This window comes from Phyllobates terribilis, unplaced genomic scaffold (genome assembly GCF_046119375.1).
Source record: "Phyllobates terribilis strain yellow unplaced genomic scaffold, ASM4611937v1 Scaffold_4__5_contigs__length_816908805, whole genome shotgun sequence".
Lineage (NCBI taxonomy): Eukaryota > Metazoa > Chordata > Amphibia > Anura > Dendrobatidae > Phyllobates > Phyllobates terribilis.
This window is the reverse complement of record NW_027362764.1, coordinates 594,301,025-594,315,029: the sequence shown is the minus strand read 5'-3', so window position 1 is coordinate 594,315,029 and position 14,005 is coordinate 594,301,025.

The window sequence follows — 14,005 nt, the reverse complement described above, 5'->3', positions numbered from 1 at the left end:
ACTCAGCTCTGCTCGGTTACCATCCATTGTTTTTTTGTGCAAACAACTCCAGAGTTGTGAATTAGTTAACCACCAAAATGAGTGGAAAAAGGCCTGCTGCTGGTGGAAAGGGGAATAGGCGTGTTGGGAAGGGGAAAAAAGGTTGTGTCCGTGGGGTAGGTGCAGAAGAAAGACCATCTTCCAGCCAAACTAAAATGTCTACTTCTTTTAGCGGACAATGTGATAAGATCCCTTTCTTACGGCCACGCCAATCGCTACAAATTCCAGATGAGGCACAAAAACAGCAGGTGCTTCAACGGATATCAAGTGCTCCTTTAAGTGGGCTCTCCTCCACATCAACTTCAACATCACAAATACTCCAGTCCTCAAAGGTGTCACCCAAATCGCACTTGCTTCCTCACAGCTCCCAAATCTCCAGCTGCCCGTCTGAGTATGAGGTAGAACAGATGGTTGAGTCTGCAGAGCTGTTTACTCATACTATAGCCTGGGAATCAGCGGTCGACTCCAGCGCTTCTGTGAATCCAGACGAGGAAATGATCTGCACTGATGCCCAGAATCTTTATGAGTTGGATCCAGGACCAGACGCAGAAGTTTCTGACCATAATGTAGACCCTCATTCCCAAACTGTAACTCCTGTTGGTGGAGACAATGAGGAAGACGATGATAAGACTCAAATACCTGATTGGAGCGACAACTTTAGTTTTTTGTCAGGGCAGGAACAGGTTGGCTCTGAGGACGACGGGTGTGATAACGCACAGGGTGATGATGATGAGGTCGGAGATCCCACTTACTGTCAACCCACAGTCAGCCAAGAGATGAGGTCAGCAGAGGAGGTGGAGGAAGATGCTAGTGACGACGAGGTCAGGTTGCGCCTTCCTGGACAGAGACGTAGTACTGGAAGCACGTCAACAACTGCATCCTCAAACACAACTCTGCCTCTCACCACAAGTCGTGGTGGCTCTTCAGGTCGCATGGGTGCTAAGCCTTGCATAGCCTGGGCATTTTTTCAGATCGATAAAGATGACCCAACTCGTGTTATCTGTAACATTTGTCAGCAAAAGCTAAGTAGAGGCCAAAAAATACATAGTTTGAGTACTTCATGCATGAACCGGCACATGGACATGAAGCATAAGTTGCAGTGGGAAGCTCAGTGTGCTACAATGCGGTCTAGCCGGCCGGGCCAACCACCGTCTGCCATATCTTGTGCATCCGCGGCCTCTTCATCCTCTGTGACTGGGGGGACAGCAGTCACACCTGTTTTGGGGCGCAGACCTGCCACCTCTTTACCCGCAACAGCCAGCGTGATTGGCAGGTCATCATTTTCCTTGGAGGTGGTAACACCAGCTGGTCTTGAGCGCTGTCCGACATCGATAGCACCACCTTTTGATCAAGGCAACCTAACATGTCCGCCTGCATCTTCCTCACAGACCGGCAGTTTGCTGGGGACACCCTTATCAACCCCGTCTAAGCACAATAGCCAGCCCTCGGTCCCTCAGATGTGGACAAGTAAAAGACCATTTCCTCCTAGCCATGAGAAAGCTAAGAGGTTGAATTTCACCATCTGCAAGCTCTTGGCTACAGAAATGCTGCCTTTCCGCCTGGTGGACACAGAGGATTTTCGAGACCTTATGTCCGTCGCAGTGCCCCAGTACCAGATGCCCAGTCGGCACTACTTCTCAAAGAAAGGTGTGCCTGCGCTCCACCAGCATGTCGCACACAACATCACCGCTTCTTTGAGAAACTCTGTGTGTGACAGGGTGCATTTCACCACAGACACTTGGACGAGTAGGCATGGACAGGGGCGTTACATGTCGCTGACTGGGCACTGGGTAACTATGGTGACAGCAGGACAAGGGGCTGCTGTCCAAGTCTTGCCGTCCCCACGAGTTGTGCGTCAATCCTCTTTATGTCATTTTTCCTCCACTGCTTCTGCCTCCTCAACCTCCTCTCGGTCTTCCACTGCACACAAAGCCTGTCTGGTCATGCCACAAGCTTTCTAACTGCGCAGAAGGGATCCTGCACACCTCCTTACTATGCTGGCAGTAGGGCTCAAAGTCATCAGGCGGTTTTTACATTGAAATGTCTGGGAAATGTGAGTCACACAGCTGAGGAGTTGTGGTCAGCTCTGGAGAACCAATTTCATGAATGGTTGTCTCCACTGGACCTGAAACCAGGGAAGGCCGTGTGCGACAATGCTGCAAACCTGGGTGCGGCCCTTCGCCGGGGCAATGTCACACACGTGCCTTGTATGGCTCACGTGTTGAACCTGGTTGTCCAGCAATTTTTAGCCCACTATCCCAGACTAGATGGCCTTCTGCAGAGGGCACGGTCGCTGTGTGCTCACTTCCGCCGTTCGCATCCCGCAGCTCAGCGACTTACATCTCTACAGAAGTCGTTGGGCCTGCCACTTCACCGGCTAAAATGCGATGTGCCTACCCGGTGGAATTCAACTCTGCACATGTTGCAGCGACTGTGGCAGCACCGACAAGCCCTGGTGCAATACGTTCTGACATATAGCCTGGGCCAACGAGATTCAGAGGTGGGGCAAATCACGCTGGAGGAGTGGTCTCAGATCAGGGACCTATGCACCCTTCTGCACAGTTTTGAAATGGCGACGAAGATATTTAGTGCTGACGATGCCATTATCAGCATGACTATTCCGGTGATTTACATGCTGGAGCACATGTTAAACAGAATTCGGAGTCAGGTGGTGGCACAAGAGGAGGTGGAGGAAGTAGAGGAGGAGGAGTTGTATGCGGAAGGGCTAACATCTGCAAGGTCCAGACGGTCGGCAGCACCAAGGCGGCAGGCATGTGAGGGTGGGGGAGATGGTTTAACCAGGGCGCATGGTAGCAGCCAAACTAGTGAGGAAGGTGCAGGAGCCCAGGAAGAAGTGGAGGACGAACTGATGGAAGACTCATCAGATGAGGGAGACCTTGATCACATTTCTATTGTGCGAGGTTGGGGGGAGAGGACAGAGGAAGGAAGCATGATTGTTACCTCGCCACCAACACAACAGGGACTTGGTGCTCCTGGATGCGCAACACACATGAGTGCCTTCTTGCTGCACTACCTGCAACATGACCCTCGAATTGTGAGAATTAGAAATAATCCTGACTACTGGGTTGCCACACTGTTAGATCCCCGGTACAAAAGTAAATTTGCAGAAATTATTCCTGCCATAGAAAGGGATGCACGCATGCAGGAGTATCAGCAGAGACTGTTGCAGAATCTTACATGTGCTTTTCCACAAAATACCAGTGGTGCACGTAGTGAATCTCACAGTTCCAACTTGCCAACCGTGGGACCGTCAAGTGTTCAGCACTCAAACCGTAACAGAACCACAGTATCTGCTGGTAACATCAATTTTGCGGAATCATTTCACCACTTTTTTAGCCCATCCTTTGCAAGGCCACAGGAGACAAGAAGTCTGACACATAGTCAACGCCTAGAGACGATGGTACAGGAGTATCTCCAAGTAAACATTGAAGCCACGACTGTGTCACTGGACCCTTGCTCTTTTTGGGCTTCCAATCTGGATAAATGGCCGGAGCTAGCCACTTACGCCTTGGAGATCTTGTCATGCCCCGCAGCCAGCGTTCTGTCTGAACGTGTGTTCAGCGCTGCTGGTGGTGTGCTGACAGATAAGCGCACGCGGCTCTCCACTGATAATGTAGACAGACTCACGTTCATAAAGATGAACAAATCATGGATCCGAAACGACTTTTCTACCCCTGTGTCATCCTGGGGAGAGTAAAAGCTTGATGATTGGTTAAAATCACCCTACCAACCGTTTTAAGCTTTCAAATTACTAATCATGTTTATCTGTATCTTGACTGAAAAATAATTTGGGCTTTGTAGCAGTGTGCAGCACTGATCCTATTAGGCCATCTATAATAAGCTTCACCAGATTTAAAATTAAAAATAATTTTTAGCTGCATCTAGCCCGGAAAATAATTTTGGGGCTCCGAGATGCGCAAGACACATAAGTGCCTTCTTGCTGCACTACCTGCAGCATGACCCTCATATTGTCAGAATTCGAAGTAATCATGACTACTGGGTTGCCACACTCTTAGATCCCCCAAACTTTTCGATCAACCTTTTCATTTTAATAAAGACGAAAAAAATGGTCATTTTTGAAATTATAAGCATTAGCAGGTTGTTAGAAACTGAAATCAAACAGTTTTCAACTCAAAACTTTATTCTAGGTGATGTTACATTTTCACATAGGACCCCTTGTTCGAAAGGAGCTTCTGAACTCTCTCGTCCATTGAATTTGTCAGGTTTTGGATGGTTTCTGCTTCAATTGTTTTGCATGAGGACAGAATACCCTCCCAGAGCTGTTGCTTAGATGTGAACTGCCTCCCGCCATCATAGACACTCCTTTTAATGATGCTCCAAAGGTTCTGAATGGGGTAGAGGTCAGGGGAGCATGGGGGTCACACCATAAGTTTGTCCCCTTTTATGCCCATATCAGCCAGAGATGCAGATGTTTTATGTGCAGCATGAGATGGTGCATTATCATGCAGAAAAATGATCTTGCTGTGAAATACACGGTTCTTCTTCTTGAACCATGGCAGGAAGTGCTGTTTGAGAAAATCCACATACATTATGGAGTTCATCTTTAGCGCCTTCAGGGATCCTAAAGGGGCCGACAATCTCTCTCCCCATGATTCCAGCCCAAAACATTACTCCACCTCCTCCTTGTTGGCGCTGTAGCCGTGTTTGCGTGGGGTGTCCATCAACCAGCCATCCTCCACTCCATTCATCTGGACCATCGAGCGCTGCACGGCACTCATCCGTGAACAAAACAGTTTTGAAATCAGTCTTCATGTAATGTTTGGCCCACTGGAGCCGTTTCTGCTTGTGTGAATCGGATAGAGGAGGTCGACAGGATGGCGTATGCACAGCTGCAAACCTCTGAAGGACCCTGCATCTTGTTGTTCGGGGGACGTTGGAGGCACAAGCAGCTTCAAAAACTTGTCTGCTGCTATGACAAGGCTTTTTTGCCGCTGCTCTTTCAACCTGACGTAATTGCCTGTAGGAAAGAGTCCTCAATTTGCCCTTATCAGCACGCACACGTGTGTACTGTGAATCAGCTACATACTTCTTGATTGCCAAGACATTTCATCCTGATCATCGCACAATGTTGATTGTAGTCATGCCTTGACCTAAACACTCCACAATTTGTTGCTTCTCAGCAGCCGACACATCCTTTTTCTTTCTCATTTTGGCAGAAAATGTAGGCTGCTTAATAATGTGAGAGAGCCTTCTTAAGTAGTCTTGCCTTTCATTGGACACACCTGCCAAACTAATTAGCACAGGTGTCTGCAATTGCTTACAGTGATATAAAGAGCCCTGACACACATCACCATCAATGAGTTTAACTGACAAACAAACAAATTCTTCCCTTATCACTCCTAAACACTTTTTGCATAATAATTTGGAACGCGGTGTACATGTACTTTTCCACAAAACACCAGTGGTTCACGTAGTGAATCTTACAGTTCTAACTTGCCAACCGTGGTCTGTATGGAATTGTTCAATAAAGGGCCCAAAATTAAGATAACATAGATGGGAGAGGTCTCTATGAATAGGAATTCCTAAGTATTTGATACCCTGTGAGGGCCAGGCAAAGGGAAAGTTGGACTGGATGGAATCCTATATGGATTTAGGGAGGGAGACATCGAGGGCCTCAGACTTCGCTGCATTGATTTTAAAATTTTACCATGTAACAAAGTGATCTATTTCAGCCATAACAGCAGGGATGGATATATGTGATTGAGTGATATATACTAGGACATCATCAGCAAATAGAGAGCACTTGTACTCGGTGCCTCCCACCTCAATCCACCTAATATTGGGGTTATGGCGAATTGATGAGAGCAGGTGCTCCGTCACTAGGATGTATAAGAGAGGGGACAGAGGACATCCCTGCCTTGTCCCATTGGTGATTGTGAAAGGTGATGAAAATGTTCTGACGCACCCCCTGGGCCTTGGGACACCCGGAGCCGGACCCTTTTTGGTGGATGCTGGTGGTTGTAGTCTTCGTGGCGGCGATCCGGTTCCGTGGCTCAGGGCGGTCAAACCAGTGGCGGAACTATTTATGTGGTTTTGATGTTTAAATGTCCGACTACGCCACCCGTGGATTGCGGTCAGAGTGAACCGCCGCTACAGGGCAGACCGCTAAGGCTGGTGTTGTGGGTGCAGCAGAGCGTAGCATAACTCCCCACGGGAGGAGTATAGCCTCAGGGCAGTGTATGCGGAGGATGGGGGTGATGGTGCAGGGCAGCAGCAGTAACGACACGGAGTCAGTGATGCAGTTCAGGGCCTTTACTCACAGTTCTTATTATCCAGACCACGTCTGCAGGTAACGGCTGCCCACGTCGTACTGTGCTCACCAGGTGAGGGGCTCAGACAACTCCCAGATAACTTTGGAGCGCTTCACAGGACCCCCTTTGTGTGTCCTTTGTCTGGCCTTTCTTACCAACACTTCTGTCCGGCTGCCTCGGGCCTCCTCTTGGTAAACTTGGCGCCAGTTTCCCTGACCCTATGTGGTGCCTTCCTAGCGGGTGGAGCAAGGGGCTGCGCCACATAAAATGTCAGAGCCTCCGGTTTCTAGCTGAGGGTCGTTTCCTGCCTCCACTAGTTCGGGGACCGGTCTCCCCCTTTGGCCTGACCCCTCCACGCAGGTGGATTCGGGCGTGCGGTGGCGACTCGCCTTTCCGCACCCCTGGGATCCCTTCATTCCTCGTTCCTGGAGCCTTCTCCGCTCCTCTTCCTTCCTTCTCCCTCTTGCAGGCCTGGGCCTCTGTTACTAGGCCTGCCTCCGGAGCAGAGCTCATGCAGAGCCCCTGCTCCCTGCCACTTCTGCTCAGACTTCTCTGCACTGAACTAAGATGGTGCCCACCTTTTATACTCCCTTCTCAATGCACCCAGGAACTGCTTCCTCCCTGCTCCTGCACTGCAGGGTTCCCCTTCCTCAGTGTTCCCTCCCCCCACTCCAGCCAGGGACATGGACTGTCGTGCCCATCTCAGGGGCATATTGGTCGCCCTGCCCCACGGCAATGTGGTGTAATGCATGCAGGTGTCGGGTCCTGATCCACACTCCATCCTTATCTGAGAGTGAGATATCACACCTCTGGGTGAGGTGCAATACGTCTGTAGCAACCGAGCCCTCGGTGCTACAGTTCCATTTATCTTCAGCCTAGGTGACGTATTGTGATACAGGGCCGTGATTTTGGCTATAAAAGGGTCCCCTAGACCCCTACCCCAAGCTTTTTAAGAGAATCATATATGGCGAGCCAGGAGACTCTATGGAATGCTTTCTCAGCATCCAACGAGAGTATCTACTTACAAATTTTTAACTGCATCTAGCCCAGGAAATACTTTGTGCCTAGTAGCAGTGTCTGCTAGTCAGCGGATTATCCCGGCTGTTAAGCAAGCTACACCACCTGTAGTTTGGACACTTAATTTTTTCAAAGGAAATGCTTCGGGACCACGGGATACTTAGTGAAGAGCATCAGGAGGCACCCCAAGGCATAGGGGCTGGGACTGGCACTAGGATGCCTTGCGGTGGACAGCCGAGCTCGATCCTTATAAAAGCTTTTTAACTGCAGCAGCTTTAGTGGACGCTACTGGAGCTGGAATTACGTGGCTGCTGGCATGAGACTTGCCCTCCAATAGATCCTTGTAAATGGATTTAAAGTGTATTCATTCAAATTAGAGGGACAATTTAAATTAAAAAGCTTAGAGCTGCCTCCACCACAGGGGGGCTCTCTCGACCCACCAGCGGACAGGCACCAGTATTGGGAGAGGGGGGCTGGCCGTCAGGGTTCACCGCGGCTCTGGCACAAACCCGGCGACACGGAGGTGGCACGGGCAGGAGCGGACTGGCCGTCTCGGCTTCTCACTTTTTGGATTTTAGAAGGGCATGACATGCCTATATCTGTGTCTCCCCCTCCTTTTACTCCTCCACCTCTTTTCTTTTCGCATGACTATATGTACTTGTCACTTTTCCATGTGTTAGTTGTGTCTTCTGAGCAGTTTGTCAGCTTTTGGACACCTTTGAAGGTGTTTTCTATGTGTTTCTATGTGTTTTTGTTTGCCTGCCATTGGTTTTAACGGTGTTCGAAGGTGTTCGACGAACAGTTTGACGAACAGTTCGGCGAACACACGGGTGTTCGACGAACCGAACCGAACTCGAACACTACGGGGGTGGCTCAACACTATTAGATAGATGTCAGTCACTATTATAAGAAGTACAGTGATATTGTTGATTACTTTACTTGTCATTTAGTGTTAAAATAAAGGATTTATTTAAAAAAAAATTGGCGTGGGGTTCCCCGTAATTTTAGGCTCTAGCGGAGGTTAAGCAGACGGCTAGGGCAGATGTTTGAAGCCTGGGAAGGGGGTAATACCCACGGAGCTACCCAGGCTACTAATATCAGCCCCCAGCGGAATACCTAGCCTTTACTAGCTATTAAAATGGGGGACCCCCCCCAAAAAAATGACGTGGGGTCCCCCCTATTTTAATAGCTAGCAAAGGCTAGGCAGACAGCTGGGGGCTGATATTAATAGCCCAGGAAGGGTGCCATGAATATTGGCCCCCTCCCAGGCTAGAAACACCAGCCGTCAGCCGCTCCAGAAATGGCGCATCCATAGGATGCGCCAATTCTGGCACTTAGCCTCGCTCTTCCCACTGCCCTGTAGCGGTGGCAGTGGGGTAATAGGGCTGGGGTTGATGTCAGCTTATAATGCCAGCTGACATCAAGCCCAGGTTAGTAATGGAGAGGCGTCTATAAGACACCCCCATTACTAACCCCATAGTGAAAGTTAAAAGAAAACACAAACACCCAGAATAAAGTCCTTTAATTGAAATAAAGACACAATTCTTTATTGTTCTAAATTAAACCATACTTACCACCACGCCCATTCCAGCTGAAGCCAACGATCTCCTGCAATAAAAGTAAAATAATAAAGCAACCTCATCCTTACCTTTCCATGGTTCCCAGGACAGCTTCAGCTCTGCTACATTGAGATGACAGGCTGGACCGCAGCAGAACGCTGCCATCCAGCCTGTCATCCCGCAGACACTGAGAAGCGCAGGCATGCTTGCGCTCCTCAGTATCTCGCTGTGACGGCATCCAGATGAGCCGACAATGAACTCGGCTCACCTCATGCACGTCACTGACAGCGTGGAAGAATTCTCCTGCACTCAGCGCTTCAGCGTGAGAATTCTCCCACGCTGTCAGTGACGTACATGAGGTCAGCTGAGTTCAATGGACATGAATGAGCTCACCTCATGCACGTCACTGACAGCGTGGGAAAATTCTCCTGCACTCAGCGCTTCAGCGTGAGAATTCTCCCACGCTGTCAGTGACGTACATGATGTCAGCTGAGTTCAATGGACATGAATGAGCTCACCTCATGCACGTCACTGACAGCGTGGGAAAATTCTCCTGCACTCAGCGCTTCAGCGTGAGAATTTTCCCACGCTGTCAGTGACGTGCATGAGGTGAGCCGAGTTCATTGGACATGAATGAGCTCACCTCATGCACGTCACTGACAGCGTGGGAAAATTCTCACGCTGAAGCGCTGAGTGCAGGAGAATTTTCCCACGCTGTCAGTGACGTGCATGAGGTGAGCTCATTCATGTCCATTGAACTCAGCTGACCTCATGTACGTCACTGACAGCGTGGGAGAATTCTCACGCTGAAGCGCTGAGTGCAGGAGAATTCTTCCACGCTGCCAGTGACGTACATGAGGTGAGCTGAGTTCATTGGACATGACCTCGGCTCATCTGGATGCCGTCACAAAGAGACACTGAGGAGAGCAAGCATGCCTGTGCTTCTCAGTGTCTGCGAAAATGACAGGCTGGATGGCAGTGTTCTGCTGCGGTCCAGCCTGTCATCTCGATGTAGCAGAGCTGAAGCTGTCTGGGAACCATGGAAAGGTAAGGATGAGGTTGCTTTATTATTTTACTTTTATTGCAGAAGACATTGGCTTCAGCTGGAATGGGCGTGACGGTAAGTATGGTTTAATTTAGAACAATAAAGAATTGTGTGTTTATTTCAATTAAAGGACTTTTTTCTGGGTGTTGTGTTTTTTTTAAATACTTTACTAGAAATTCATAGTGGTCATGTCTAATATTGGCGTGACCCCATGAATTTCGGGCTTAGGGCCAGCTGATAATGCCAAGCTGGCCCTAACCCCTTTATTACCCAGTGAGCCACCGCACCAGGGCCCTGGATGAGTTGGGTACAGCGCCAGAAGATGGCGCTTCTATGAACGCGCCATTTTCCGGGGTGGCTGCGGACTGCAATTTGCAGCGGGTGGGGCCCAGAAAGCTTGGGCCTCCCTGCGCTGCAGATTCCAGCCCCCAGCTGCCTAGTTGTACCTGGCTGGACACAAAAATAGGGCGAAGCCCCACGTATTTTTTTTTTTAATTATTTCTTGAAATTCATGAAATAATTAAGAAAAAAGGGGCTTCCCTATATTGTTGTGTCCGGCCAGGTACAAATAGGCAGCTGGTGGTTGGGGGAAGCCCGTTCCTGCCTGCTGTACCTAGCTGGACACAAATATAGTGCGAAGCCCCACGTAAATTTTTTTTAAAATTATTTCATGAAACTAGATGGTGGCCCGATTCTAACGCATCGGGTATTCTAGAATATGTATGCGGCACACCCGGCGCAATCAGCAGAGCGGTGTTTAAATTTGGCGCCAAAATCGCTGACTGGTCGCGGCCAGCAACCGCGACCAATCAGCAAAGCGGTGTTGAAATTTGGCGACTATATCACTGATTGGTCACGGCCGGCGGTCGCGACTAATCAGCAGAGCGGGGTTTAAATTTTGCGCCAATAATGCTGATAGGTTGTGGTCGCGACCAATCAGCAAAGCGGTGTTTAAATTTGGCGCCAATAATGGTGATTGGTCACGACCTCGACCATTCAGCAGAGCGGTGTTTAAATTTGGCGGCAATAATGTTGAATAGTCGCGGCCGGCGGTCACGACCTATCAGCAGAGCGGGGTTTAAATTTGGCGCCAATAATGCTGATTGGTCGCAATCGCCGGCCGCGACCAATCAGCAGAGCGGGGTTTAAATTTTGAGTCAAAATCGCTGATTGGTCGCGGCCGGCAACCGTGACCAATCAGCCGAGCAGGGTTTAAATTTGGCGCCAATACTACTGATTGGTCGCGGACGGCGACCGCGATCAATCAGCAGAGCGGTGTTTAAATTTGGCGCCAATAATGCTGATTAGTCGCGGCCGGCATCCGCGACCAATTAGCAGAGCGGGGTTTAAATTTGGCGCCAATCTCGCTGATTGGTCGCGGCTGGAGTCCGCGACCAATCAGCAGAGCGTTGTTTAAATTTGGCGCCAATCTCACTGATTGGACGCGTCTGGCGTCCGCGACCAATCAGCAGAGCGTTGTTTAAATTTGGCGCCAAGCTCGCTGATTGGTCGCGGCCGCTATTTAAATGTGGCGCCCAAATCGGTGATTGGTCGCGGGCAGCGTCCGCGACCAATCAGCAGAGCGGTGTTTAACTTTTGCGCCAAGATCACTGATTGGTCGCGTGCGGACAGCGCGACCAATCAGCTAATCGTATTGTTGAGGACCGGGGAGCGCCGCTGCCTGGTCGGATACTTCCGTTGCGAGAAGCCGGGAGATGAGCGACTGCTCGCAGCAGAAGTATCCCGACCCGCAGCGCTGCTCCAAGTTCCTCCCTTCACACCCTAGCCACTGATGTCCCCACAGTATCCGCATGGTGTTACAAAGATCCGGACATTTGTGTTAAAAATCGCTGATTGGTCGCGGGCGCTGCCCGCGACCAATCACCGATTTGGGCGCCAAATTTAAATATCGGCCGCAACCAATCACCAATCTTGGCTCCACATTTAAACACCGCTGTGCTGATTGGTCGCCAACGCTGGGCGCGACCAATCACCGATTTTGGCGCCACATTTAAATAGCGTCCGCGACCAATCAGTACAGCGGTGTTTAAATGTGGAGCCAAGATGGGTGATTGGTCGCGGAGGATATTTAAATTTGGCGCCCAAATCGGTGATTGGTCGCGGGCAGCGCCAGCGACCAATCAGCGATTTTTAACACAAATGTCCGGACCTTTGTAACACCATGCGGATACTGTGCGGACATCAGCGGCTAGGGTGTGAAGGGAGGACCGGGGAGCGGCGCTGCGGGTCGGGATACTTCTGCTGCGAGCGCCCGCTCATGTCCCGGGTTCTCGCAGCGAAGTATCCGCACAGGCAGCGCCGCTGACATCCATGCGGCAAGGGCGTGAAGGGAGGACCGGGGAGCGGCGCTGACATCCAATTGGTCGTGGCCGCTATTTAAATGTGCGGCACAAATCGGTGATTGGTCGCCGTCTTGACGCTGCCCGCGACCAATCACAGATTTGTGCGCCAAATTTAAATATCGGCCGCGACCAATCACCGATCTTGGATCCACATTTAAACAGCGCTGTGCTGATTGGTCGCGGCCGATATTTAAATGTGGCGCCCAAATCGGTGATTGGTCGCGGTCTTGGCGCGCGACCAATCACTGATCTTGCCGCCAAAGTTAAACACTACCGTGCTGATTGGTCGCGGACGCTGCCCACGACCAATCACCGATTTGTGCGCCAAATTTAAATATCAGCCTCATGCACGTCACTGACAGCGTGGGAAAATTCTCCTGCACTCAGCGCTTCAGCGTGAGAATTCTCCCACGCTGTCAGTGACGTGCATGAGGTGAGCTGAGTTCATTGGACATGAACTCGTCTCATCTTTATGCCGTCACAGAGAGACACTGAGGAGCGCAAGCATGCCTGCGCTTCTCAGTGTCTGCGGGATGACAGGCTGGATGGCAACTTTCTGCTGTGGTCCAGCCTGTCATCTCGATGTAGCAGAGCTGAAGCTGTCGTGGGAACCATGGAAAGGTAAGGATGATGTTGCTTTATTATTTTTCTTTTATTGCAGGAGATCGTTGGCTTCAGCTGGAATGGGCGTGATGGTAAGTATGGTTTAATTTAGAACAATAAAGAATTGTGTGTTTATTTCAATTAAAGGACTTTATTCTGGGTGTTTGTGTTTTCTTTTAACTTTGACTATGGGGTTAGTAATGGGGGTGTCTTATAGACGCCTCTCCATTACTAACCTGGGCTTGATGTCAGCTGGCATTATAAGCTGACATCAACCCCAACCCTATTACCCCACTGCCACCGCTACAGGGCAGTGGGAAGAGCGAGGCTAAGTGCCAGAATTGGCGCATCCTATGGAAGCGCCATTTCTGGGGCGGCTGACGGCTGGTGTTTCTAGCCTGGGAGGGGGCCAATATTCATGGCACCCTTCCTGGGCTATTAATATCAGCCCCCAGCTGTCTGCCTAGCTTTTGCTAGCTATTAAAATAGGGGGGACCCCACGTCATTTTTTTGCGGGGTCCCCCATTTTAATAGCTAGTAAAGGCTAGGTATTCAGCTGGGGGCTGATATTAGTAGCCTGGGAAGCTCCGTGGGTATTACCCCCCTTCCCAGGCTTCAAACATCTGCCCCAGCCGTCTGCTTAACCTCCGCTAGAGACTAAAATTATGGGGACCCCCACGCCAATTTTTTTTTTAATAAATCCTTTATTTTAACACTAAATGACAAGTACAGTAATCAACACTGTCACTGTGCTTCTTATATATGTGACTGACATGTTTCTATCTATCTAATCTATGTGTGATGCTCTATGCTTTCTGTTATAAATTGTCGGGTACAGATGCTGAATTGCCGGCCGGCTTTTTTAAAGAGACGGTGCATGAAAACACTAATATTTTTTTAAATAAATCCTTTACACTAAATGACAAGTACAGTAACCAACACTGTCACTGTACTTATTATATATGTGATTGGCATGTTTATATCTATCTATGTGTGATGCTCTATTCTTTCTGTTATAAATTGTCGGGTACAGATGCTGAATTGCTCGCCGGCTTTCTTAATAAGACGGTGCATGAAAACACTATT